Genomic DNA, 25276 nt, shown 5'->3' on the forward strand with positions numbered 1-25276 from the left:
TCCTATACCTGTGGCCCTCAAAGTGACAGCAGCTCTTAATTTCTACGCCTCTGCATCATTTCATGGACCCACCGGTGACCTATGTGGAGTCACACAGTCAGCAGTGCACCGCTATATCAGGAAGATCATCGATGCCCTGCACCAGAGGGCCAGTGACTATGTCCGCTTCAGGACAGACCCCGAGAGCCAGGACCAGAGCGCCATTGGTTTCAGCTCCATCGTGGGATTCTCACAGGTGCAAGGGGTTATAGATTGCACCTATGTGGCCATCAAGACTCCCACCGGGTGACCAGCTGAATACGTAAACCGTAAGGGCTTCCACTCAATCAACGTGCAACTCGTATGCGATCACCGGAAATGCTTTATGCAAATCTGTGCCCGCTTTCTAGGCAGCTGCCATGACGCCTTCATCCTGCGGCAGTCCCAGCTGACACTGCTACACACTGAACTGACTCAAATGGAGGGGTGGCTTCTTGGAGACAAAGGCTACCCCTTGCAGATATGGCTCCTGACCCCAGTGAGACACCCACTACTGCTGCAGAGGAGAGACACAACGCCAGCCCTGGAGCTACAAGAACCACCATTGAGCAGGCGATCAGCAGGCTGAAAATGCGCTTCCGCTGTCTGCTTAGTTTGGGTGGTGCCCTGCGGTATGGACTGGAAAGGTTAGCTCCTATAGTTGCTGTTTGCTGTGCTCTGCACAACTACACCTTCAATGGTGGGGAGGCCTTGCAGGATGAGGACAGATATGAGCAGGACTCATCCTCGGATGATGAGGACGCTGAGGACTTACAGCAGGAAAGGCGCATGGGAGGACAGAGAGCATCCAGGCACCACATACAGGGCGAGCAGTGAACAAGGGATACACGGCAAAGCCTTATTGATCAACGGTTCTCCAAAGACCACCATGTTCTCTGCAAGCCACACAGCACCCTCGTTCACCTGTTGTGCAGCAGTCCACATCTGCAACATCTTTGTCTCCACCATTCCTGGCAGCAGCAGACTGTGCCATTGTCCCTGTTACAGCATCCGTGAAGAACATTTAGTTAATTAACTTTTTACAGTATTGTGTCACCAGTGCAGACCCATTTGTGTCACGGTATTTTTTGGAAATGCTGGCGGATGCTCCTTCACAGTGCCACTTCTGCACTAGCACCCTGTCTGGAGGAAGGCTGCTGATCACATTGCCTTTTGGCTGTGGATGACTTTGATAGTCATCCTCTGTGCGCACGAGACCTGGAGGGCCCCGACTGGCTGGGGGAATCCTGCATCAGTGCAGAACTCTCCTCAGACGTCAAGGCTACTGGAGCTTGACACACTGGAGGAGAGGAGGAGGGGCAGAGGAGCCAGTGTCCGCATTGGAATCACCTTGCAGAGCGACCCCAAATATGGCACGCAGGCTCGCATCCTCCATCTCAGGGCTCGTTTGAACCTCTCTGCTCTCCTGGGAAACACCAGAGGCAGGGACAGTTTCCATGCCCCTGGTCACTCTCTCGCCTAGCCACTGCTGTGTGGATCTGATGGCCTCGGCGAGGGATTGCAGATCAGCGTGCATTAACAGAATGTGGCTCACCAGGAGGGCCACCGTCATCTCCAAGGATGACACCATGTGCTCAAATACCTAGGATATGGCAGCTGTCATGGCCTGGATGAACTCCCCCATTGTCCACTCAAGGCTGCGAATGGCCTGTGGCATCTCCACCAGATGTTACCATGACAGCTGCTGCAGCTCCAGCATGCCCTGTGCTGTCCACAACAGAGGGTCATCAGCAGCCTAGGGGCTCAGCATGGGCCTGGCCACCCACAGCCCTCTGACTGTCAGGGGCCTCGGTTGTCTCAGCCTCAGTCAGCTGCTTGGGCGTGTGTGCAGTGCTCTCACCAGCTTGTGACCAGATTCTAAGGCCGACCAGATCCCCATTGAGGTAACTGCATCTGCGCTGGTGGAAGGTGCAGGAGTGTCATGGGAGGCTGTGTCCTCCGAGGATGTCTCTTCATCAGAGGTGAAGGAGGGGTCCTGAGCCACCAGGTTGGATTTGGAGCATTGACCTGCAAAATACAATATGAAGAGCACACTATCAGTCTTTATGATGTGCATGTAACAGTTATGACAGCATTGTCTCAAACAATAACATTTTCACAGTGGTCATTGTGTATATCAAATGGCTGCATGTTTACCCAGGACCCCGAGCTCAATGTTACCAACTGAATGGTCCACATGGATGGCAGCAAGATCCAGGCCATTCTCCTCATTCTGCGTCAGTGGTCACAACTCTGGCACACCTCCACCAGTCCTATTTGCCTCACAGAGCATTGTGGGCCCTCTTTGTGTGGAAGAACAAGGAGGCAACTATTAAGCATGGCAAAGCAACAACACAACACATGTCACAAGAGGGGTGCTGTGCCCAACGGTGGGGAAGTCTCGCTCTGCACTACTGAGTGAGCCACTCATGTAGGTGACATTCTCTGAGCAGCAGACATGGGTGAGTTCTTTCATACATGCATCCATTCATGTTATGTCATTCCTCACTGCCCAACCTCCCTGACTTTGGCGTGGCCGTGGCACACATGTGTCACTCTCTGTGGGAACACCAAGGTTCAGTGGAGCTATTAAACCAATTGCCACAGACTTTTGCTGAACGCAGCAGATCGTTCATCCTCTTGAGGCACTGTACCCAGTCACATCGGCTGACCTCCTCTGCCACCTCCACCCAGGTTTGCTTGGTCAGGTGGGAGGGCGTCTTCTTACTATCATGGGGGAAAAGGACCTCCCGCTTTGCCTGCACAGCCTGGAGGAAACTGAGCAGGGAGGCATCACTGAATCATGGTGCCACCTTGGAGCGTGCCTCTGCCATCTTCAGGTTTCTCAATGGTCTTTGTTCTCCACAGGTTACTCCAAGATCTCAGCTGCAGCTGCAAGGTTTTATTTTTAGCATTTGTAACTAATGCAGGACTGGCTGCCGTTTAAATAGGCCGCGAGCGCCTGCTTTCATGTGACCCTACGCCGATCACAATGGCATCAAAACCACCCCCTCCACGTCATTTTGGGGGCGGGGGGCAGCACGTCCCAGCATGTTAATGAGCCACCTCGCTGAATATCGCGGCAGCTCCACGACGAGCTGTCCACGCTGGCAGACCGCCATCTTCGAAGCTCGCCGCCGATCTCGGCTCATGTGTTAGTGCTATTACCAATACAGAGAGAATCATTGAAAGCCCGGTTCAGTGGCCCATACAGAGTAGTAAAGAGAATTAGCCAGGTGAATTATATAAATGTGGCTGTGCCACATCAATATGTTAAAATGGTATCACAGCCAGGAAGGGGACTAACAAGCACAGGTCTGTCAGGCAGGCAGGAAAGAGGAGGGTGAAAGGGACAGTGAAGACAAGTTAAAGGGAGGCTTGGAGGATTCCCAAATCGAACTCCCTACCGTCCGGTTAGCTAACACTGAAATGTTAGGAGATTAGACACCATACTCTCCTATTTAAACGCAGAATGGAGAGGAGACCTAACAAGGCTGCTCACAGCATTTAAAGGGATCTGCAGGGACAAACCAGGGTGCACAACCCTAACCCTACATGATGTGGATGTAGGTGAGACCCCTCCCATAAAACAAAATCCCTATCGTCTAGGATCCAGGAAATTGACCCAGGATCGGGAGGAAATTCAGACTGAAGACCTAGAAATTAAAGATTTAAATTCTGAAGGAAGACACAGAAAAGCTCATAAGCCAAAGGAAAACCCTAATCCCAAGAAGGTTTTTGTGGCAGATTTGGAGGGTGGTTATGGTGGTGATGACTGTAAGTCAAGTATCCTAACTGAGGAGAGATTGTGGGCCAGGCTGGATGGGCACAGATAAAAACATGTACAAAATGCACCAGATGATTTTCACAAAATTATGAACAACTTTGAATCCAGGATTGAGTTCACTGATATAGAGAAACTAGAAAAGGAAGATATTGTAGTAAGACTTGAGGAAATTCAGTGTATGCTGGAGCACAAGCTGATTGAGCCCAGTCAAAGCAGTTGGAGTTCCCCAGTTGTGCTCATGCACAATCCCAGATGAAAAAAAACTAGAGTATGGCTATGACAGTGAGGCGGATGAGTGTGTGTGTAGTTTTCTTTTAATTTGTGCCCCTGTAATGAAATGTTCCTGTTGTCACATTTCATTTCACATGGTGGGGAGGTGTTAGGCCAATGTGTTTTGTTGAATGATAATTTTCTTTGATCCACTGGCTGGAGATCTGAATTTGTATTTTTTTTAAAGAGATTTTTAAGAAGACAAGCTGCCAGTAAAGTCATCCTTTCAGCTTAGGTTGACTACCTAATTTGCAACACTACATCCTACATTGCAAAGGAATATGTGGAGGGAGACGAAATGGCTGCATTCCCAGCAAGAATCAAGACCCAGGAAGTTTAAAGGAACCGCTTGTTCTTTTTTTGCAAGCAGAGAAATACTGCTAACTTCTATGTTTAAATCACTGAGTGACTGTCATGTGATAAGCTCCTCCCCGAGAGAGGAGGTCGGGCGCCCCACCCTGCACCCCGAGTCCAAGCAGCATGCAGGCGGATGGTGGAAAGCCGGGCTTCGCTCCCCCATTTGAGGGAGCGGCAGTGTGGATCCAGCCCCAACTCCAGCCCGCAGTCAGGCCGCAGGAAAGCGGCGTCGAGCGGCCACCACAGGCACCTGGACCACGGGCACTGCCTGAGGAAGGTGGTGCTGACCAAGCCCACCTTCTGCCAGCATTGTACTGACTTCATCCGGGGGTTCGGCAGCTTACAGTGCAACCGTGAGTCCGGGGCAGGGTCTGGGAGTCACATTTCGAGGGCTCGGAGAGCTGATTAGAGATTGGGCGCCACGGGTTGCCTTTGTCGGTGGCAAAGGTCGTCGCATCTCATTGGACAGCTACCGCCCACCTCAAACTGGGCGACCCCTGGTCAGTAAGGTTCTGTTCCGCCATAGTCCACCTGCTTCAATGGGTGCTTGGAGCTCAGGGTCATTGCTTGACAAGTGGACTGTAATACCACACCAAACAGCATGACAAAAAAAGGAAAGAAGGTACCAGCCCTTCGTTTTGCAAACTGGAATGCCAGAACTATGTGTCCTGGCCTGTCGGAAGATCTTACACAAATCGATGACTCTTGGAAGACCGCCATCATTAACAACGAGCTCAGTAGACTCAATGCGGGCATTGCAGCACTTCAGGAGACACGCCTCCCTGTGAACGGATCACTAAGAGAGCAATACTACACCTTCTACTGGCAGGGCAGGGATCTAGAAGAATCAAGACAGCATGGAGTGGGCTTTGCCATCAGAAACTCTTTGCTCAGCATGATAGAGCCACCTACAAATGGTTCGGAATGCATACTGTCCATCCGACTGCTCACCACCTCTAGCCCAGTACACCTACTCAGCATCTATGCTCCGACATTCTGCTCCACACATGAAGTTAAAGACCAGTTCTACGAAGAACTCCGTAATATCATTAGTAGCATTCCTAATACCGAATATTTTTTCCTGCTGGGGGACTTTAAAGCCAGGGTTGGGGCTGACCATGACTCATGGCCCTCCTGCCTCGGGTGCTATGGCATTGGAAGGATGAATAAGAATGGACAGAGACTGCTGGAGTTGTGTACCTACCACATCCTCTGCATCACCAACTCGTTCTTTCAAACTAAACCCTGTCACCAGGGTTCATTGAGACACCCAAGATCACGTCATTGGCATCAGCCGGACCTCATCGTAACAAGGCGAGTCTCCATAAACAGTGTTCAAATCGCACGCAGCTTCCACAGTGCGGACTGCAACACCAACCACTCCGTGGTGTTCAGCAAGGTTAGACTCAAACCAAAGAAGTTACATCACTCCAAGCAGAATGGCTGCCCGCGCAGCAACACGACCAGAATTTCTTACCCACAACTGTCACAAAAGTTTCTTAAGTCACTTGAAAAAGCCCTTCAAAACATTCCTGCAGGGGATGCAGAGACCAAGTGGGCCCACATCAGAGACGCCATCTACAACTCAGCAATGACCACCTTTGGCAAACGTGTGAAGCAGAATGCAGACTGGTTTCAATCTCACTTTGAAGAGCTGGAACCTGTCATAGCCGTTAAGCGCACTGCACTGTTGAACTACAAGAAAGCACCCAACGAGCTAATATCCGTGGCACTTAAAGTAGCCAGAAGCACTGCACAAAGAACAGCCAGGCACTGTGCAAGCGACTACTGGCATCACCTATGCAGTCATATTCAGCTGGCCTCCGACACCGGAAACATCAGAGGAATGTATGATGGCATTAAGAGAGTTTTTGGGGCAACAATCAAGAAGATCGCCCCCCTCAAGTCTAAATCAGAGGAAACAATCACTGACCCAAACAAATGGACCGCTGAGTGGAGCACTACCTAGAACTGTACTCCAGGGAAAATGTTGTCACTGAGACCGCCCTCAATGCAGCCCAGTCTCTGCCAGTCATGGACGAGCTGGATGAACAGCCAACAAAATCGGAGCTCAGTAATGCCAGTGATTTTCTAGCCAGTGGAAAAACCCCTGGAAAGGATGGCATTACCCCTGAAATAATCAAGAGTGCCAAGCCGTCTATACTCTCAGCACTCCATGAACTGCTTTGCCTGTGCTGGGATGAGGGAGCAGTACTACAGGACATGCGTGATGCCAATATCATCACCCTCTATAAGAACAAGGGTGACCGCGGAGACTGCAACAATTACCGTGGAATCTCCCTGCTCAGCATAGTGGGGAAAGTCTTCGCTTGAATCATTTTAAACAGACTCCAGAAGCTGGCTGAGCATGTCTACCCTGAGGCACAGTGCGGCTTTCGAGCAGAGAGATCCACTATTGATATGCAGTTCTCCCTTTGCCAGCTACAGGAGAAATGCCGTGAACAATAGATGACCCTCTACGTTGTCTTCATAGATCTTACCTAAGCCTTTGATCTCATCAGCAGACGTGGTCTCTTCAGACTACTAGCAAAGATTGGATGCCCACCAAAGCTACTAAGCATCATCACCTCATTCCATGATGACAATATGAAAGGCACAATTCAGCATGGCGGTGCCTCGTCATACCCCTTTCCTATCCTGAGTGGCATGAAATAGGGCTGTGTTCTCGCACCCACACTGTTTGGGATCTTCTTCTCCCTGCTGCTCTCATATGCGTTCAAGTCGTCAGAAGAAGAAATTTTCCTCCACACAAGATCAAATGGCAGGTTGTTCAACCTTGCCCGTCTTAGGGCGAAGACCAAAGTACGGAAAGTCCTCATCAGAGAACTCCTCTTTGTTGACGATGCTGCATTCACATCCCACACAGAAGAGTGTCTGCAGAGACTCATCGACAGGCTTGCGGCTGCCTGCAATGGATTTGGCCTAACCATCAGTTTCAAGAAAACGAACATCATGGGACAGGACGTCAGAAATGCTCCATCCATCAATATCGGCGTCCACGGTCTGGAAGTGGTTCAAGAGTTCTCCAACCTGGGCTCAACTATTGCCAGCAACTGGTCTCTTGATGCAGAAATCAACAAGCGCATGGGGAAGGCATCTGCTGCTATGTGCAGACTGTCCAAGAGAGTGTGGGAAAATGGCACATTGACACGGAGCACAAAAGTCTGAGTGTTTCAAGCCTGTGTCCTCAGTACCTTGCTCTACAGCAACGAGGTCTGGACAACGTATGTCAGCCAAAAGCGAAGTCTCAATGCATTCCATCTTCGGTGTCTCCGGAGAATCCTTGGCATCAGGTGGCAGGACCGTATCTCCAACGCAGAAGTCCTCGAGGCAGCCAACATTCCCAGCATATACACTCTGCTGAGCCAGTGGCACTCGAGATGGATTCGCCATGTGAGCCACATGGAAGATGGCAGGATCCCCAAGGACGTATTATACAGCGAGCTCGTCACTGGTGTCAGACCCACCGGCCGTCCATGTCTCCGCTTTAAAGACGTTTGCAAACGTAACATGAAGTCTTGCGACATTGATCACAAGTTGTGGGAGTCAGTTACCAGTGATCGCCAGAGCTGGCGGACAGCCATAAAGGCGGGGCTGAACAAAGGCGAGTCGAAGAGACTCAGCAGTTGGCAGGAAAAGAGACAGCAGTGTAAGGAGAGAGCCAACTTTTTTGAATAATCCTTCAATCCTCTGGCACCACTCCAATTTCCAAGGAAGATTGAAAGATTGTGGTTAGACCTTCTCCTAGCTCCACCCTAGCTTTCCTCAGCAACCTAGGATGCTGGGCCAGGTGACTGGTTAACTTTAAGTGGTGCCAACCTATTTAGCACCTCTTTCAATCTTTTTTTATCCTATCCAATATCTCTACTCCCTCCTCCTCTACTGTGAATGAATTAACTTCATGCTTTTCTTTTGTGAAGACATCCAAATTCAATGCCTCAGTCATGTTGTTTGTCTCCACAAAAATATTTCCTTTTCTGTTCCTAATTGACCGCACCATTTCTTTAACTGTCTTTTTACATTTTATGCATTTATAAAAGATTTTTGGGTTCCCTTTTCTCTTACCTGCAAATCTTTTCTCATATTCTCTCTTTGCTCTTCTTGTATCCTTTTTCAATTTCCCCCAGTGTAATTGAAGGATATTTGTGAGTTGAGACATGGCTAGTTATGTGGACGCTGATTTGCTTGGATGAAGGGTTTCACAGATGGATGTAAAAGATGTTAAGGGCGGCACAGTGGCGCAGTGGTTAGCACCGCAGCCTCACAGCTCCAGCGACCCGGGTTCAATTCTGGGTACTGCCTGTGTGTAGTTTGCAAGTTCTCCCTGTGTCTGTGTGGGTTTCCTCCGGGTGCTCCGGTTTCTTCCCACATGCCAAAGACTTGCAGGTTGATAGGTAAATTGGCCAGTAGCAATTGCCCCTAGTATAGGTAGGTGGTAGGGAAATATAGGGACAGGTGGGGATGTGGTCGGAATATGGAATTAGTGTAGGATTAGTATAAATGGGTGGTTGATGGTTGGCACAGACTCGGTAGGCCGAAGGGCCTGTTTCAGTGCTGTATCTCTAAACTAAACTAAAACTAAACCCAGGCGGCTTGGCCATTAGGAAGAACAGCATGTTTTTGCATCTTCACTAAATGAAAGACCACACATATCAGATATAACCAGATGTGAATTTCAGCACAAGTTATAACATAATCATTCATAACTGACTAAAAGAAAACAGCATGACAACCACAAACAGGACTTCGAACACATCACACCTCATTACAACTGCTGGCATAACTCTGAAAAGTTCCAGTTGGAGCAGATCACTCAGAGAATTTGGTTGGAAAATATTCAGAGATAAAGCTCTTGGAGCAGCTGTGATTGTTTCTCATGGGATATCAGTCTGCTTGGTTTTCTATTGTATTCTGTATGGGATATTTGATATAAATCTCCTTTTCCTGTTTTATTTTAATCTCTATTCCTTTGTCATCCAGGGAGCTCTAGCTTTGGTTGCTCTATCTTTCTTCCTTATGGGAATATGTGTAGTTTGTACCCAAGTTATCTTTGCCTTGAAGGCCTGCCATTGCTCATTTACTGTTTTCTTGTCCAATAATACAAGGAAAGTCATCACCAGGCAACTCTGTTGTGCCAAATAGCAGCCGGCTCAAATGTGGATTGATGGAGCCTTGGGGTCATGAAGTTAACCCTCTCACAGAACGTATATGCAGCGACCAGAAAATGAATAATTTGAAATGAAGTAGAAGCTTCACCAAGTAAAGAAAGGTACCAACATGTTGGCTGAATAAAATCTTCTGAAAAGTTTCTTTGCTGGTTTAGTGGTACATACACCTCAATGCGTGCTACTGAGCCATGCAGAGCAGATGAATTAACTGGTAGCCAGCTAGGAAAAGAAAACGTAGTCAGAGTTTTGGCTTTGATGCCTCCTGGAAAAGTGGGATTCGCCATCGACAAACATCCTCAAATGTATCACTATGTTGTGGGGAAATTAAAATGATTGGTAACTGGTTCTTTTCTTTCTGCTCATACGACCTCAGTATTTCGAGGTTCCTATCTCCTGCTCACCTGATCTCAGTAGTTAGAGGCTCCTTTCTCCTGCCTGGTGACATAACTGTCAATGTATTATCCTCCTATTGCTTACCTCATCCTGTATCGACGTTTGGGGCTGGCTGTAAAATTCAGCCCAAAGCAACTCTTCTGCTGTATGATTACAGTCTTTTGAGTATTCTTAAAAATTATCCTCACCAGGACCTGTTCTGTATTTTCTATTTCATGGAATGGATTTTTATGGCATACGCTTCCCCAATTATAGGTTCCTAATCATGATATGCCTGATATGCATGAATGATTGTTAAATGAGTTGAAACTTACATTTTCATATTTGAGGAACAAATAGATGTGGGTTTAGTACTTTCTTTGGGTTCTGATTATTTATGCTGATTTAAGTTCAGCTGTATTCTAATGCAATTGGGACTTGGGACACCGGCAAATATATGCGTGACATTGGACACACTTTCAGATCTAACTTATGGATTGCTCCCAAGAGTAACTCCAGGCCCTAATGTCTTAACTGGCTTAGCAAAGCAGTGCCAAGTCAGGCACAGATGGCGCCTTCAGAGACCCTCCCAGTTCACGGTGAGTGGCTCTTTCATTGCACCTTAGCCTTGTGGAAAAGGCCTTCGGGGAGCTGTGTCTTCCTGCATGACACTGGTCATTTAGTGACAGCCTGCTCTGTCTCAATGAGTAGTCCTTTTGCACAGAGAGATCATACACTGGTGGTTATCACGAGATGCTCAGCCACCTGTACTCAGTCACTAGAATGAAATAATTTAAACATTGCAATCAGGATGCAAGAATACAGTCAAACGTGAAGAGTGTGGTTTCCTGGTGAGTAAAGGAGTAGTAATTGATGCTGAACCACAAGCTTGTCTCGAAAGGTAAAGTTGCATTTATGAAATAAAATGCTGGTTTCGAAAGAGTTAAAGTAGCAGGAGACCATATTCTCTTGAAAGGATCTGATGCTATTTCTGTAAATGTCACTGCTGCACCAGAGATTATGTACTTATTCCAAATGAGGCCCTGCCATTAAACACAAGTGCTTTGACTCCCAGTTAAGCTACAGGACAATTTTAAATTTTTTATCCTTGTTTTCAAATCCCTCCATGGTCTTACCTCTCTCTCTATCCCTGTAATTTCCTCCTGCCCCACAACCCTGCAAGATAGCTGTGCTCTTGGGCAACCCTGATATTAATTGGTGGCCAATACCTTCAGCTGCCTAGGCCCCAGGCTCTGGCATTCCCTCCCTAAACCTCTCTGCCTCTCTACCTCTTTTTCTTCCTTTAAAATGCTCCTTAAAACCTACCTCTGACTAAGCTTTTGGTTGTCTGCCCTAATATCTCCTTACCTGGTTCGGTGCCATATTTTGTTCTTTAATGATTCTGTGATGGGATGTTTCATTATATTAAAGGTTTTATATAAATACAAGCTGCTTTTTTTTCCAAAAATATACTTTATTTATAAAATTTATAAAAATACATTATTTAACAGTACAAATTTGGCATTACATAAAGTGCAATACAGATCACAATACAGCTCAGTTCAAACTCAGAACCTGAGCAAACTATCTTTCTATCTTATTATACATCTTACATCTGAGTGCATTTCCTGTCTACAAAAACTTACCTCCTGTTGTCAAGTTTTTACCACATCTTGGCTCAACTTTTCCATTTCCACAAAATTCAATGTCCACATTTATGATGGAAATTACTAGTCATCAAATAATTGCACAGCCTGGCCATTGGTACATACACTAAAATAACATGATTATATTTATCCATTGAGCTGTCTTTTGCATTTTTTTAACACTTTGAGGAAGTTTGTTACTTAATGGCTTTAGCCTCACAAAAAACTCAGGGTCGGATTTGAAAGTCCATTGGGAGCAGAAGCAGGTGCATGCGCAAATTGAAGATTACATTCTCAGAGGTCGGCACCTTCTGAACGTGAAGCAATATTTAAAGGGACGCCTGGAAGGAGGGAACAAGAAGTGCGAATGCCTCCAATTAATTGCCTGTTGAGCTCATTGTGGAGCTCATTAAAAGGCTTGTCAAGAGCAGGAGCCCCTATGTGCACATGCAAGACAAGGAAGGAAGCCATGGCCATCTCAGTCAGAATCAGAGACTAGGGAGCGGGCTGCTGACGGTGCCCCCTGAGGGGTGGCTCCACCTCGACTGTCTCAGCCTTTTCCTGGCACCCTTGGATACTGGGAAGCAGTTGGCATCGACTCCAAGCATCTCTGCACCATCAGCGCCACTGAGCAGTCTATACTATCAAGAGTCTCACTATTTCTATGTGTATCAGCACGCTGCTCCTGCACCCACTCAGAGTGGTGCTGCATATGGCTCTCCAAGAGGAAGCCCAATCTCTTAATGGAGGATCTCATGTGATCGAATCCCTGGGTCATGACAGAGCACATGTGCTGCATGGATTCCTCTATTGCCTGTCCATGGCTCCTCAAGGCCTCAGGGAACTCTGACACACTTGAACTTATCTGCCTCTGGTTCTCGAGAAAGACCCTCCTTGTTTGTGAGACCCAAGGCCCAGCATCTTCGTCCAGTGAAGCATAGCTATGTCTGTCCTCCGTCCTCCAAGGGGGACTGCCCACAGCTGACTCTGCCTCACCTTCCTCTTCCTGCTCACATGTGATGTGAGGTTCACCCAGTGTTCCCCTTTCTACACTACCCCAGGGCCCAACTGAGGTGAGGGTGTCTGCGCTGTTGGAAGGTTCTGAGGTATGATGTGACGGTGCAGGTTCTGTGAAGAAACTCACCCCACCCCTGCCGGGGATGGCTGCACCAATTGAGCGGGTCCACTTAATTCTCCCTCTGCAGCAGACCCTGTGAGAAACAGAAGGAAATGGAAACAAGGACTTGTCCCACTTAACAAGTGCCCCAGCACAACCATCCCCTTAGATGACAGAGGTCTAAGAGCCATAGCACGCATTGGACAGGAGTCTCCTTCATGTCCTTCGCCTCAGGCTAGAGCTATCTAATGACCCTGTTGCTCACAGCCTCCCATGTTGTCATTTCCCACCGAATGCCTTGACGGTACCCTGGCAAGCTCCAGCGCTGCCTCCTCCATTGGTGTGAAAGTGTGCAGTTGGGCTATTCCACCACCCATTCTGGCCATCTCTCGAGCATTATGGGCTCTCTTCCCCTGCAGGATGAGAGGAGAATGATTCATCAGTAGGCTGCCCTCCCTCATCCCTTCCAGCATGACATACCTGTGAGTTAATGTTCTCCTCAGTGATGTCCCCTTCTGAATGCAACCCATATGTGAGGGTGGCTGCTGTCACAGTGTTGCAACTGTTCACTTGATCTGACAATGTTAGGGAGAGCTATAGACTTTCTGTGAGGTCAGCTCGCTTGCATTCTGGTGCTTAGAGAGTTGGTGCCCAATCAACTGGGTGTCGCTGGCCACTCACCTTACCAGACTGCAAGAGGACATTGAATTTCTTCCTGCACTTCATCTGCTTCCTTCTGGTGGGTCCCTGGCTGCTGATCACCGTGGCCACCTCCATCCTCTTGGTCTCTCTGAGTGGATTTCTCCTTCTTGTAACTAGGAAGAACACCTCTCTCCTCTCTGCAACTGCACCAGTGAGCGCCTCCAGGGAGGCATCAGAAAACATGGTGCCACCCGGGGACGCATGTCCATGCCTACACTGGCTCTCCGATCTTCCTGCAGCTCCATCCCTGAAGGCAACGGCAAACCCAGTCCTAGGTTGCTGCTTGCCTTTTAAAATAACCCTCTGCAATTTGGTCCCACCTCCAGGACCCTTCCGGCACCTCTATTTGGATGCCAGACATCAATGATGCAGATGTGGTCTGGGGTTAGGACCCAGAAATGTTCCAGGCAGCGGGTTCCTGACCCCAGAACGGAAATTCCATCCCTGGCACTTGATATTTTTGGCCTCAGCAATGATGCAATGTGAACTGAATGTAGATTGCACAGCCTGAGCATGTGCTGGTATCTAATTTCCCAGGATTTACCGGTACTGCTCGGTGAGCTGTACTACTGTAACGTTTTTCCCTTTTAGCCACAGCGAGAAATGATGCAGTAATTCATTAGAAACTGCTTCCAAGAATAGGATGCTTACTTCAGTAGGTGTCCCGTTGTAATGGTTCACAGCTTATAATACTTTCCAATGTCATTAAATTCCAACTGCTCTCGGGGAAAGGTCTATTCCATTCAGTCTCATGCAATAAAAAAGAAATCTGTAGCTTCAACTCAAAAAACGCACAAGCAATGTACAAATTCCAGTTTTACTGCTGTTCACATCAAAAAGGTTTATGTTTCATTCTTACCACCATATCTATCCCTTGTGCCTTCAATCTTGCCTTCAGGTGAACCTAACCCTGTACTTTTACATGGTGCTCCGAGTGCCAGGAGGTAACACGCTTGGTGCCTGTGACATTCCTGCCTTTGAGGATGAGGAGAACTCATCTCAGAGATGCTGTTGAAGGACCAGTTTCCAGCTACAACTCTCTTGCCATTACAAGGTTAAACTGGCCCTGACAGCTAATTCCCTTGGGTATTAGAGGGAGCTGGAGGATTGGAACTTATGTTTCACTGCCCCGAGAGACAGTGTCATCATGAATTTCCACACCTGACTGCCTGCTGGCTCAATTGGGCTAATGATCAATGAGAAAGCAAACCAAATCATTCCAGTAAACTCTTTGGCTGTACAACAGTATGGTTAAGGATGGCTCACAATGGGAGCAGTCACAGCTACCAATCCAGAAGCCATGATTATTTTTACATCCTCCTCTTAGGACCTTGATGCTGCAGATCTTGTCTGAACTGTTATATGCTCCAGGATATGTTTAGAAACCTTGAAGCATTTCAACACAATTTTCACCATGGCTTAACAAACTTTCTTTTAAGTTTCATATGCGGCTAGTGGACTTTTAAAACTTATCTTCCATGCATTGTACATTTGTGGAAACTACCTCAACTGCATGTTCTTGAGTTCTGTACTCTTCGATCATTCTTCTTTCAAATAGCAGGGTTGACACATGGGTCCCTGGCTTCCACAGCCAAAAGCTACTGTATGCACATCCTTTGATCAACAATGGCTGGATTTCCAGCTTCCATTCCCAACTCCTCTTGTTTATTGCTCCATGATGCTTCAACTTGAAGCATTTCACCAGGATGATGCCAGGGAAACCAGTTATAAGGAGAGACTTGAGATACTAGGACTATTTCCACTGAAACAGAGGAGGTTAAGAAGAAATTTCATAGACTAAGAAGGGTTTTGATATGATGAATAAGCAAACATTATTTCCTCTGTTTGCGGATTCCGCAGTCAGGGAGTCATCAATCTAAAATTGCCACCGAGGGGTTGAGGAAAAAGGGTTAGGAGAAATTTATTTTCACAGAAGGTTGTTGGAGTATGGAATACATTGTAGCAGTGGAGCTCAGACTGCACAACCCGTGTATTTGCAAGTTGCCCTGATCCAGTCAGGACCCCTGAAATACTCCAGTGAAAGGACACCCATGCCAATGGTAATTTACTAGCTGATCCCCATCACATTTAGACTTATGGGTGAAAAACAATTTATATATCTTACAACAACGATTAGGCAAAGAGAGCAAATTATTTTATTTACTGAGTTAAGAGAGAGGCATGAGAAGAGCGTCACGACTCTGTAATAATAAGAGCTGTAATCCATGGGACATGAAGCAGCCGACAGAGGGCTCCAACCTCAAAATAAATGTATGTCAGGGCCGAGGAGGAAGAAAGAGATAAAATTCAGTTCCTATGAACTCTAGAGCCATATTGCAGGGGTAATTGTGGCTTTGTGTGATAGCGTAAAATGGGTGTTAGCAAATCATTAGTCTGTTTTACATCTCTGCTGATATTTATTTTAACTTCAATGGACATAAAAATCAGGAGACCTAAAATGTGCTGCCGATTCTCTCTTGCCTGTTTTACACTACTTTATCAAGTCACAATTACCCCAACACCTCAAAAATTATACAAGACCTTGCGACAGCTAAAGCACGAGAAACAAGTTTCTGAGTTGTTTTAAGGCTCATAATCTGAAATTACAAGTGCTTCAGTAGCTTTGAAATCATTCAATGTCATGCACTTGTATTATCTATCGCTCATCATTTTGTTAACTACTTTTTATATTAGCTTTTGCAAACATGCCTTTTCATAATCATGTATGTGGATTTGACACCAGATTAAACAGGTAGTATTTAGTATCAATGGTCAGTAAAATGTAGGGACCCCAAACCGAACTCCTGTATGAGGCCCTGCTGGGGCGGTGGGGTAATAGTGAGGCAAAGACCATTGGTTGGCTAAATCAGAGGAAGATACAGGTCTATTGGGGTAAAGCAGGGCAGTAGGATTAGTTTTGGATTGACCCAGACAAGATGAGGCAAATGGTCTCCTTGTGTACTGTGATTCACTCTAGCGAAAAGATCAATTATACAGGGGTCTGATAAAATTAGGAAGCTACGTGTAAGAAGAGGAAGCAATGTGGGAAATATTCACCCAAAAGATAAGAGAGCTATGGAATAAGTTTGAATACAGGATAAGAGAATGTCACTGAAGTGAACAGTATCAAGGGGTTCAAAACACAATTTTGATGTATGTTTCTAGAAAAAAGGTATTGAGGAATATGGTGAGAAAGTGGATGGGGTTGAGTTAGGAAATAGGGAGGATCTTAATGGCCATTTTCTCTTGTAAAAATCCCTTGTGATTGGTGAGCATACTTTTAAATAAGTAATGAAAGTAAAGCAGGGCGTCCAGCTCCATGCAGCTTTAAATATCTTGCTGTGCACTTTTCAGTGTTCTGTCAAAAACTAAGCAAAACATGAAAAAAATGGCAGCTCTTAATAACAAAACAACACCTGATTTGCCCAAATTAACATTCACAGTGTATTTATATTTCCATATCATCCACATTTTATGTATGAACAGTCTCACCTTTCATATTCAATTTATTGGTGTAAGATAATGAATAGTTGCACACAATTAAAGCATGTCACTGTCATCGAAACATAGAAACATGGAAAATAGGAGCAGGAGTAGGCCATTCGGCCCTTCAAGCCTGCTCCGCCATTCATTATGATCATGGCTGATCATCCAACTCAGTAACCTGTTCCCGCTTTCCCCCCATATCCTTTGATCCCTTTCGCCCCAAGAGCTATATCTAACTCCTTCTTGAAAACATACAATGTTTCAGCCTCAACTGCTTTCTGTGGAAGCGAATTCCACAGGCTCACCACTCTCTGGGTGAAGAAATTTCTCCTCATCTCAGTCCAGAGATGAAACCTCTTCAATCCTTCATCATGGTACAATGCTTCAAAGTGATTGAGTTAGCATAGGAATCTTAACAAAACAGACCCATTAACACTGTCAAATGCCTAATATGTTATTCAAAGGCTCATCCCATCACTCAAACTCCAACCTGATAGCATTCACATTGTTTTGTTTCTTCAGTTTTCTCTGCTTGTTCCCTGAGGGTATTACCACTCATGCTGCAACAGTTTCATGGATACCAGGCATTCTACAGTGCTTGAATGTGCTCTTTACATGTGAGGCTCAACACTGGGTGATGGAAGGACATTACAGCTGAACCAGATTCTGCTTTATCACACATGCCAGGGGCACTTTCCTTCAGGGTAACTGGACAGTGATCAGGATGGGCTGATCTTTCTTCCCCTACCAATGCTTTAACTGTTGCCTCAGTTGAGGTCAGCTAACTTGATACAGACCAGGGATTGGTCAGTTCTTTTACACAAAGAACACTACACACATTTTGTTTTTGTTATCTTCAACTATATACCATAATTCTGTGGTCATTTGGTGATTGACTACAACGTTCTGTGACATCATTGTGGCCACTAATTACTGCACAGATGAACAGACAAAAAGTTTGCACTTCTGCAAGTTGCCTCATTCCTGTGATGGAGTGCTCCAACACAATGACGTACACTATGCAACACAGCTGACAACATGTGGTAAATGGGGTAGAAGGGGGTAGAGGGTGGTGGGGGGGGGGGGGGGGGGGGTGGTGCGGTGATGAGGCCTTCAAGAGTTTAGCTGAATGCACTAAGGTTTATAGCCATTTCCCAATCTTCAGGTCACAATACTAGATCTTCAGATATGAGACAACAGGACTCACAGAGTAATGGCAAAAAAGAAGGAACCAAGCTAAGTTTATTATTACAAATTTTCTCCTGAATAGCAAAGCACAAAATCTCAGAATGCTGTGGTGTTTCACCTTGGCTGTGATGGAACATTGTCTAACCATGTCAACTAAAGCAGTTTGTCTCAGGCTGTTACTGGACTCCGATTAACCCTACTTATTCGATAAGCATCCTTCACCAGACACTCAGAATATCTCATACTGTCAACAGAAGCCCTCTTAAACTTTTGCTTTACATTGCTACCTTTGGCAAAGTCCACAACCAAATACAATTCAAAATAGCAATTGTATCATGTCCTGAGTTCTGTTTTAGAGATAAAGCACTGAAACAGGCCCTTCGGCCCACCAAGTCTGTGCCGACCATCAACCACCCATTTATACTAATCCTATACTAATTCCATATTCCTACCACATCCCCACCAGTCCCTATATTTCCCTACCACCTACCTATCCTAGGGGTAATTTATAATGGCCAATTTACCTATCAACCTGCAAGTCTTTGGCATGTGGGAAGAAACCGGAGCACCCGGAGGAAACCCACGCAGACACAGGGAGAACTTGCAAACGCCACACAGGCAGTACCCGGAATTGAACCCGGGTCGCTGGAGCTGTGGGGCTGCTGTGCTAACCACTGCGCCACTGTGCGTTTGCTTTGCAGCTGGTGAAAAACCATTGAAGATCACAATAACCTCAAAATGTAATGTCTCCACATCATGAAACATAGCATTATAGAAATTTTCAGAAACGCAGCACAAAAAAAGAGCATCCATTGCATGACTAGTAATGCTAGCTTCAGGGAGATAGGCATGTTTAAAAACCTGTTACCACTTTGTTCTAACATTTGTTTTCTGAACACTGAAAAAATACAAAAGCATTGCATTGTCCCACTGGGAGCCGGACTGCATCAATAACTTTGTACTGAGAAGCAGAAAAAGGGAAAGTGTTTTTTATAGGAATATCTCTGTTCTAGAAGTGAATTAGAACAGACCACAGATCAAAGTACTCAGAAATGACCTGTGCCAGGGTGCTGCTCCTGGCTAGAGAGGAGAAAATCCAGCTCTTACTACTGACCCCACTGGAAAGTATTAATATTGTTAAGGCAGGAGTAATGCACTGTTAATTCAGTCCCACTACTCCACAGGTCATAGCATATCAAATAAAGTTTCCCACCTACCGAAGACTAGCCAAATTAAACACTAGTTTTCCCCCAGAATAAAGCACACCAAACCAGGTTTCTTTCAGCAACAACAACATTAACTATTTATTAGAAAAGAAATAAAAGCTCTTAACTACTAACGAGATAACTTTATATATATATAAATACTCTTTAATCCCTTAACCCTCATGCACACACATACATTCAAAGAGAAATGGATAACTGGTTTCAAAAAGGTGTTTTGCATTGCAACTGTTTCTTAGGAATCAAAGGAATAATAAAAAATAATGGAGATTCACGTTTTGGTGGGATGTTTTCTGTATGGTGAGGTGTCCCAGAGTTGAATAGTTGGATGCCACTCCAAGTCTCTCCAGGCGAGATTGATGAACAGTCTGTGATGGGTAGGTATTCATGGCAATTTAACTGCAGCAGGTTTCACATAGGTCTTCCATCAGGGGTGTAGCAACAGATCTGCTTGGGTTTTGAAGCAGCAGTCTAGCAGTAGAAGAATTCTTCAGAGTGCAGTATTTCCTGGAACACAGGAGGCAACAGGAATCTGCCACCTTTCAAATGCAGGCTTCTTTCTCAAGAGATGCAAGTCTCCTTTACAGAGAGGTAACACTTCTCTGGGTCTTTTCTATTTTGCTCCAGGGAGGTCAAGCAAAGATTTCAAATGCCTGCCCTTTGTCCAATTCACAGGCGTTTAAAGGGTCCAAACTGAAAAAAAACCTTCCTGAACACGGTTACATGTCCAGACACAGTGTCTCCCCCTGGTTCAAAAGCTGCTCTGAAGAAAGGTCAAACCCCTGTGATTTCCTTGAAACTGCTGGCCTTCCTGTCCTTTTACAAGTTTAACTTCCTTTCACAACACCCATAAAGTTCAACCCTTGTTCTGACCTTCCTTTCAAAACATTGCAGAAATTCCATTTATTTTTGTAGGTGTCTTTAACTGAGCAAAATCTTTTTTCATTTTTTTTGAAACACATAAAAGTCCAAGATTTTAGTACAAAAATAAAACCTTTGTAATGAATATGTAGATATTGTCTGAGGACAGCACTGAGCTCATTGTGATGCCCTCCATAGTTAAGTAGCCTGCAGAGTGTCAGTATCCTGGCTTACTTTTGATGAATGGTTATTTGGATAAAGTGCTGGAGGGCAGAAAAGGAAAAATCTGGCAGAACATTTCTTTAAAAAATGATTATTGGTGCCTTTAAAAGAGCTCTGCTTACCTTGACTCATCAACTCTCCATTGTTTAGCTGCAGAAATAATAAATCATGCAGTATTTTCTACAATAATATTCAAACGGAAAATTATTTTCTGAATCCCAGCTGTCCTTGTTTTCAAATATCTAAATCCCTCTGTGATTTTTAATCTGGCTTTATAGAGATGATTTTCTGCAAGCAAGATTTTTATTTCAGGGTAGAGTAACTGATACCTCTTGGTAATAAATTGGTGATCCATCCATGGCATCACTTCATAAACCAGAAGAGGGAACCTAGAGCACAGGTGTAAGTATTTTCTTCAGTTACAAACTAGCTTTTATTTAAAATCAGTTATGCTTATGTTTATCTTAAAGCCACTTAATTCAGAATATCTGATCAATTGTATATTTGTTTTTAAGCATTAAATTCTACAATATTTTGCATAATTTGAGTTATTGGATAACTGGAATTTTTAGGGCAAAAATTGATATCCAGTTATAAAGAATAGGTTATACAATAAAAGAGTGAATTATCGGGGCTTTTAAAAAAAATATTTTTGTGCTCAGCAGGTTGAGGGATGTTAATACTGGGGATAAAACATTTTCAATTTCAGGTATTGAGCAGCACCAACTCCCAGGCCAAGTATCTGTAGTGTTTTGAAATTGCATTGAACATTTTGTCCACTTGAAGCTACTATACACACACATGCCAGCAAAGGGAAACTGAAAGTAAAAAGAGAATAAAGAAGAATCCATTGTTTCAACAGCTGCTGTCTCTGTCTCTGTCCCACTACTCTATCTGTTACTAAGCTTGACTAAACCTCACTCCCCGAGAACATCACAGTATCACAACCAGTCATGTGATTGTGCGCATGTAAATGACATGACAATGAGGGCTCTTCTATGTGTCCCACCATTTGTCCAGTTCAAACGCTAGGGAAGGCATGTTAAGCCTCGATATCCATTATTCAGTGGTTGGTGGTGGGGTCCTTAAAAGTTAGAATCATGGAGAGGCCATGCAAGCAATCTCAGAACACATCTATGCCCAAGTCCCATTCAGCAGAAGAAATTTAAGTTTAAAAACTTTACTTTTGTCAGGCAGCTTAGCAGCTGCTGTTTCCCATTGAATCAATTCCCCAGTGGAGGCCAGGGAGTCTACCTCCAGCATGCCAATGACCCTGGGACTGGCAAGTTTGCTGGGTTCAAAGGTGCACGATGGACAGAAGTCCTGTCCCGTCAGAGATGCCCATCAAATGGAAAATGTCATCTCACATGACATCTTACACAGTGGTGTCATGTAGACCCCCACCTGCCAAGAATGAAGCATATTAATCTTAGAGTCATAGAGAGATACAGCACTGAAACAGGCCCTTCAGCCCACCGAGTCTGTGCTGACCAACAGCCACCCATTTATACTAATCCTACATTAATCCCAATCACATCCCCACCATTCTCCTACCTACACTAGGGGCAATTTACAATGGCCAATTTACCTATCAACCTGCAAGTCTCTGGCTGTGGGAAGAAACTGGAGCACCCAGCAGAAACCCACACAGTCACAGGGAGAACTTGCAAACTCCGCACAGGCAGTACCCAGAACTGAACCCAGGTCACTGGAGCTGTGAGGCTGCAGTGCGAACCACTGCGGCACTGTGCCACTCCTTTATCCCTTTTGTGTGTGTGTGTTTATCGCTTATGCATGCAAGCATGGTCACGACGCATATTCGTGGTCGTTAACCGGATTAGAGTTTAAGATTAATAAACTTCTACATAGGTCTAATGCAGGTGGGAGGTATACAGTAAATGGCAGAACCCTTAGGAGTATTGACAGTCAGAGAGATCTGGGCGTACAGGTCCACAGGTCACTGAAAGTGGCAACGCAGGTGGATAAGGTAGTCAAGAAGGCATATGGCATGCTTGCCTTCATCGGTTGGGGCAAAGAGTATAAAAATTGGCAAGTCATGTTGCAGCTGTACAGAACCTTAGTTAGGCCACACTTAGAATATTGCGTGCAATTCTGGTCGCCACACTACCAGAAGGACGTGGAGGCTTTGGAGAGGGTACAGAGGAAGTTTACCAGGATGTTGCCTGGTCTGGAGGGCATTAGCTATGAGGAGAGGTTGGAAAAACTCGGATTGTTTTCACTGGAACGACGGGGGTGGAGGGGCGACATGATAGAGGTTTACAAAGTTATGAGCGGCATGGACAGAGTGGATAGTCAGAAGCTTTTTCCTAGGGTGGAAGAGTCAGTTACTAGGGGACATAGGTTTAAGGTGAGAGGGGAAAAGTTTAGAGGGGATGTGCGAGGCAAGTTTTTTACACAGAGGGTGGTGAGTGCCTGGAACTTGCTGCCAGGGGAGGTGGTGGAAGCAGATACGATAGCGACGTTTAAGAGACATCTTGACAAATATATGAATAGGATGGGAATAGAGGGATATGGGCCCCGGAAGTGCAGAAGGTGTTAGTTTAGGCAGGCATCAAGATCGGCGCAGGCTTGGAGGGCCAAATGGCCTGTTCCTATGCTGTATTGTTCTTTGTTCTTTGTACCTTTCTTGTTTAAATCTAAGAAAACCTGTCTGAATTGATTTCTTCGTCTTACAATTGGAAAGCGGTGAACAAGGATTCACTAAGGGGGAGCTAAAAACACGGTGCTTTTTAAAATATTAAACCCTGTTACAGTTAAACCAGGCAAAAGCTGAGAGGGAAACCCTAGACCCCTCTCACCTGGTTGTAACACCGGAAAAAGAAATTCTCATCCTACCAATCCAGGCTGCACTTTGCACCCAGGCACCTGAGGTAATTGCCTCATCTACAATGCACCTCCAGTTCTGCTGAATTTGCTTTTAAATTAATGATGAAAGGTCACTGACCTGAAACGTTAACTCTGCTTCTCTCTCCAAAGATACTGCCAGACCAGCTGAGTATTTCCAGCACTTTCTGTTTTTATTTGCTTTTAAATTGTTTTAGTCTGCTGATCGATTTGAAATGTAGTGCAAGAAGGTACAAAATCAAGAATAACTGATTTTTCTGCCAGTTTTCTCTTTTTACTCCTCCTGTTGGTCATATTGATGATTCTTGCCAGGTTATCAGCCGCCCTCTGATATCTCTGCAAAGTAGCTAAGACCATGGGTGAGCATCACAGTCAAGGGCCAATGTTCTCCCCAGTGAACATGCATGTTCTCATGCAGGCCCCCACCTGCCAAGAATGAGGCACACATTATTTCACCACATGAACATGAAAACTTAAAATTGCTGCTGGGAAGAAAAGAGGGCCTATCACAAGGAATTGCCAGGCCCCTCGCCAGAAAGTCCTTTTTTGCATACTAGCAGACAGTGTTGAAACAAAGGACCCAGTCCCTGCTTCCCCAATACACAGAACACCTGGTCAGACCAGTTTAGTCACATGACTCACTGGCAGTTGGAGCTTTTTGAATTTGAACTTGCCACAGAGTTTTAAAACTCAGAAAGTTGTTTGCTCCTGGACTCAAAAGATCTCTCTCCTGTCTGCTCTCATCTCTTTCTCATGGAACTGAAGACTCATTGAAGACACATGAACCCCAAGAGAGAAAAGTTTCCTACAGTGAACAAGGTTTAAGAAGAATACTGGGCCCCAACGAAAAGCAAGACTACCTACTAAAGGACTACAGTGAGCTTGAAGCACAGTAAACAAGAAACTCTTCTGATATTGCTTCAAACCTCTCTATTTTTCTTCTGCTCTTTTTTGTTCCTATTTGCATGTGTATATCACATGTGCATGCTAGCTTGGGTGTGTTGTATATCCGTAGGCGTTAACCATATTAGAGTTTAAGTTTAAGTTGAATAAATTTCACTTTTCTTCTTTAAACCTAAGAAAGCCTGTTTATGCTCATTTCTTTGCCTTATAATTGGAAAGTGGTGAACAAGGATTTACCAAGGGGGAGCTCAAAACACACTGTTTAAAATGAAACCCTGTTACAATAAGACCAGGTGAAGACAGTAAAGGACCCTTAGACACCTTTCTCACCTGGTCATAACAATGTGCATTCCAAGACAGTGGTCAGGAGTTCAAGATGCTGGTTGGCTTTTTCACTTTCTATCTTGGAGAGCGACTATTCGTAGTCCCAACACCACTGCCTTAGCTAATAGTTATTTTCTGAGAGGATTTTTTTGGCCTTCCTAGACTGTGGCAATGAGGCTCATGGTAGCATTGGTACTGTTAGTCCAACTGAAATCAACAAACTCTGCACAATCTAGGAATCGTCTGGTCTCATTTTAATCAGAAATATAAATTAACCAGATTCTGGTCAATAATTATTCACTTTTCGCTTTTTCCCAGCCCAGATTATGTTTTTGAAATATTATTTAAATGTTATCCAGTCACTCCCATTTCCATAATATTGGGATCAAGTATTAATTTTAAAAATAAAGTGTTGCTCTCCTCATCCTTTGAATGATAAGCACTTGTTACACCCTAGGAATATAGCTTGATTGGTCAGCATATGGGTTTCCTTTGAATCTAACACACAAATAGGAACACAGGAATTGATAGGCAAAGAAATTCAGGACTATCTCATCAATCCTGATAAATCGCATGATAGAATGATAACAGCACAGAAAAAGGCCATTTGGCCCATCTAGTCCATGCCAGCTCTAGGCAAGAATGATTTTGCTAGTCCCACTCCCCTGTCCTTTCCCCATAGCCTGGCAAATGTTTTCCCTTCAGGTGTTTATCCAATTACCTTTTAATAGCTACGATTAAATCTG

This window comes from Heterodontus francisci, chromosome 18, assembly GCF_036365525.1.
Source record: "Heterodontus francisci isolate sHetFra1 chromosome 18, sHetFra1.hap1, whole genome shotgun sequence".
NCBI classification, from domain to species: Eukaryota; Metazoa; Chordata; class Chondrichthyes; order Heterodontiformes; family Heterodontidae; genus Heterodontus; species Heterodontus francisci.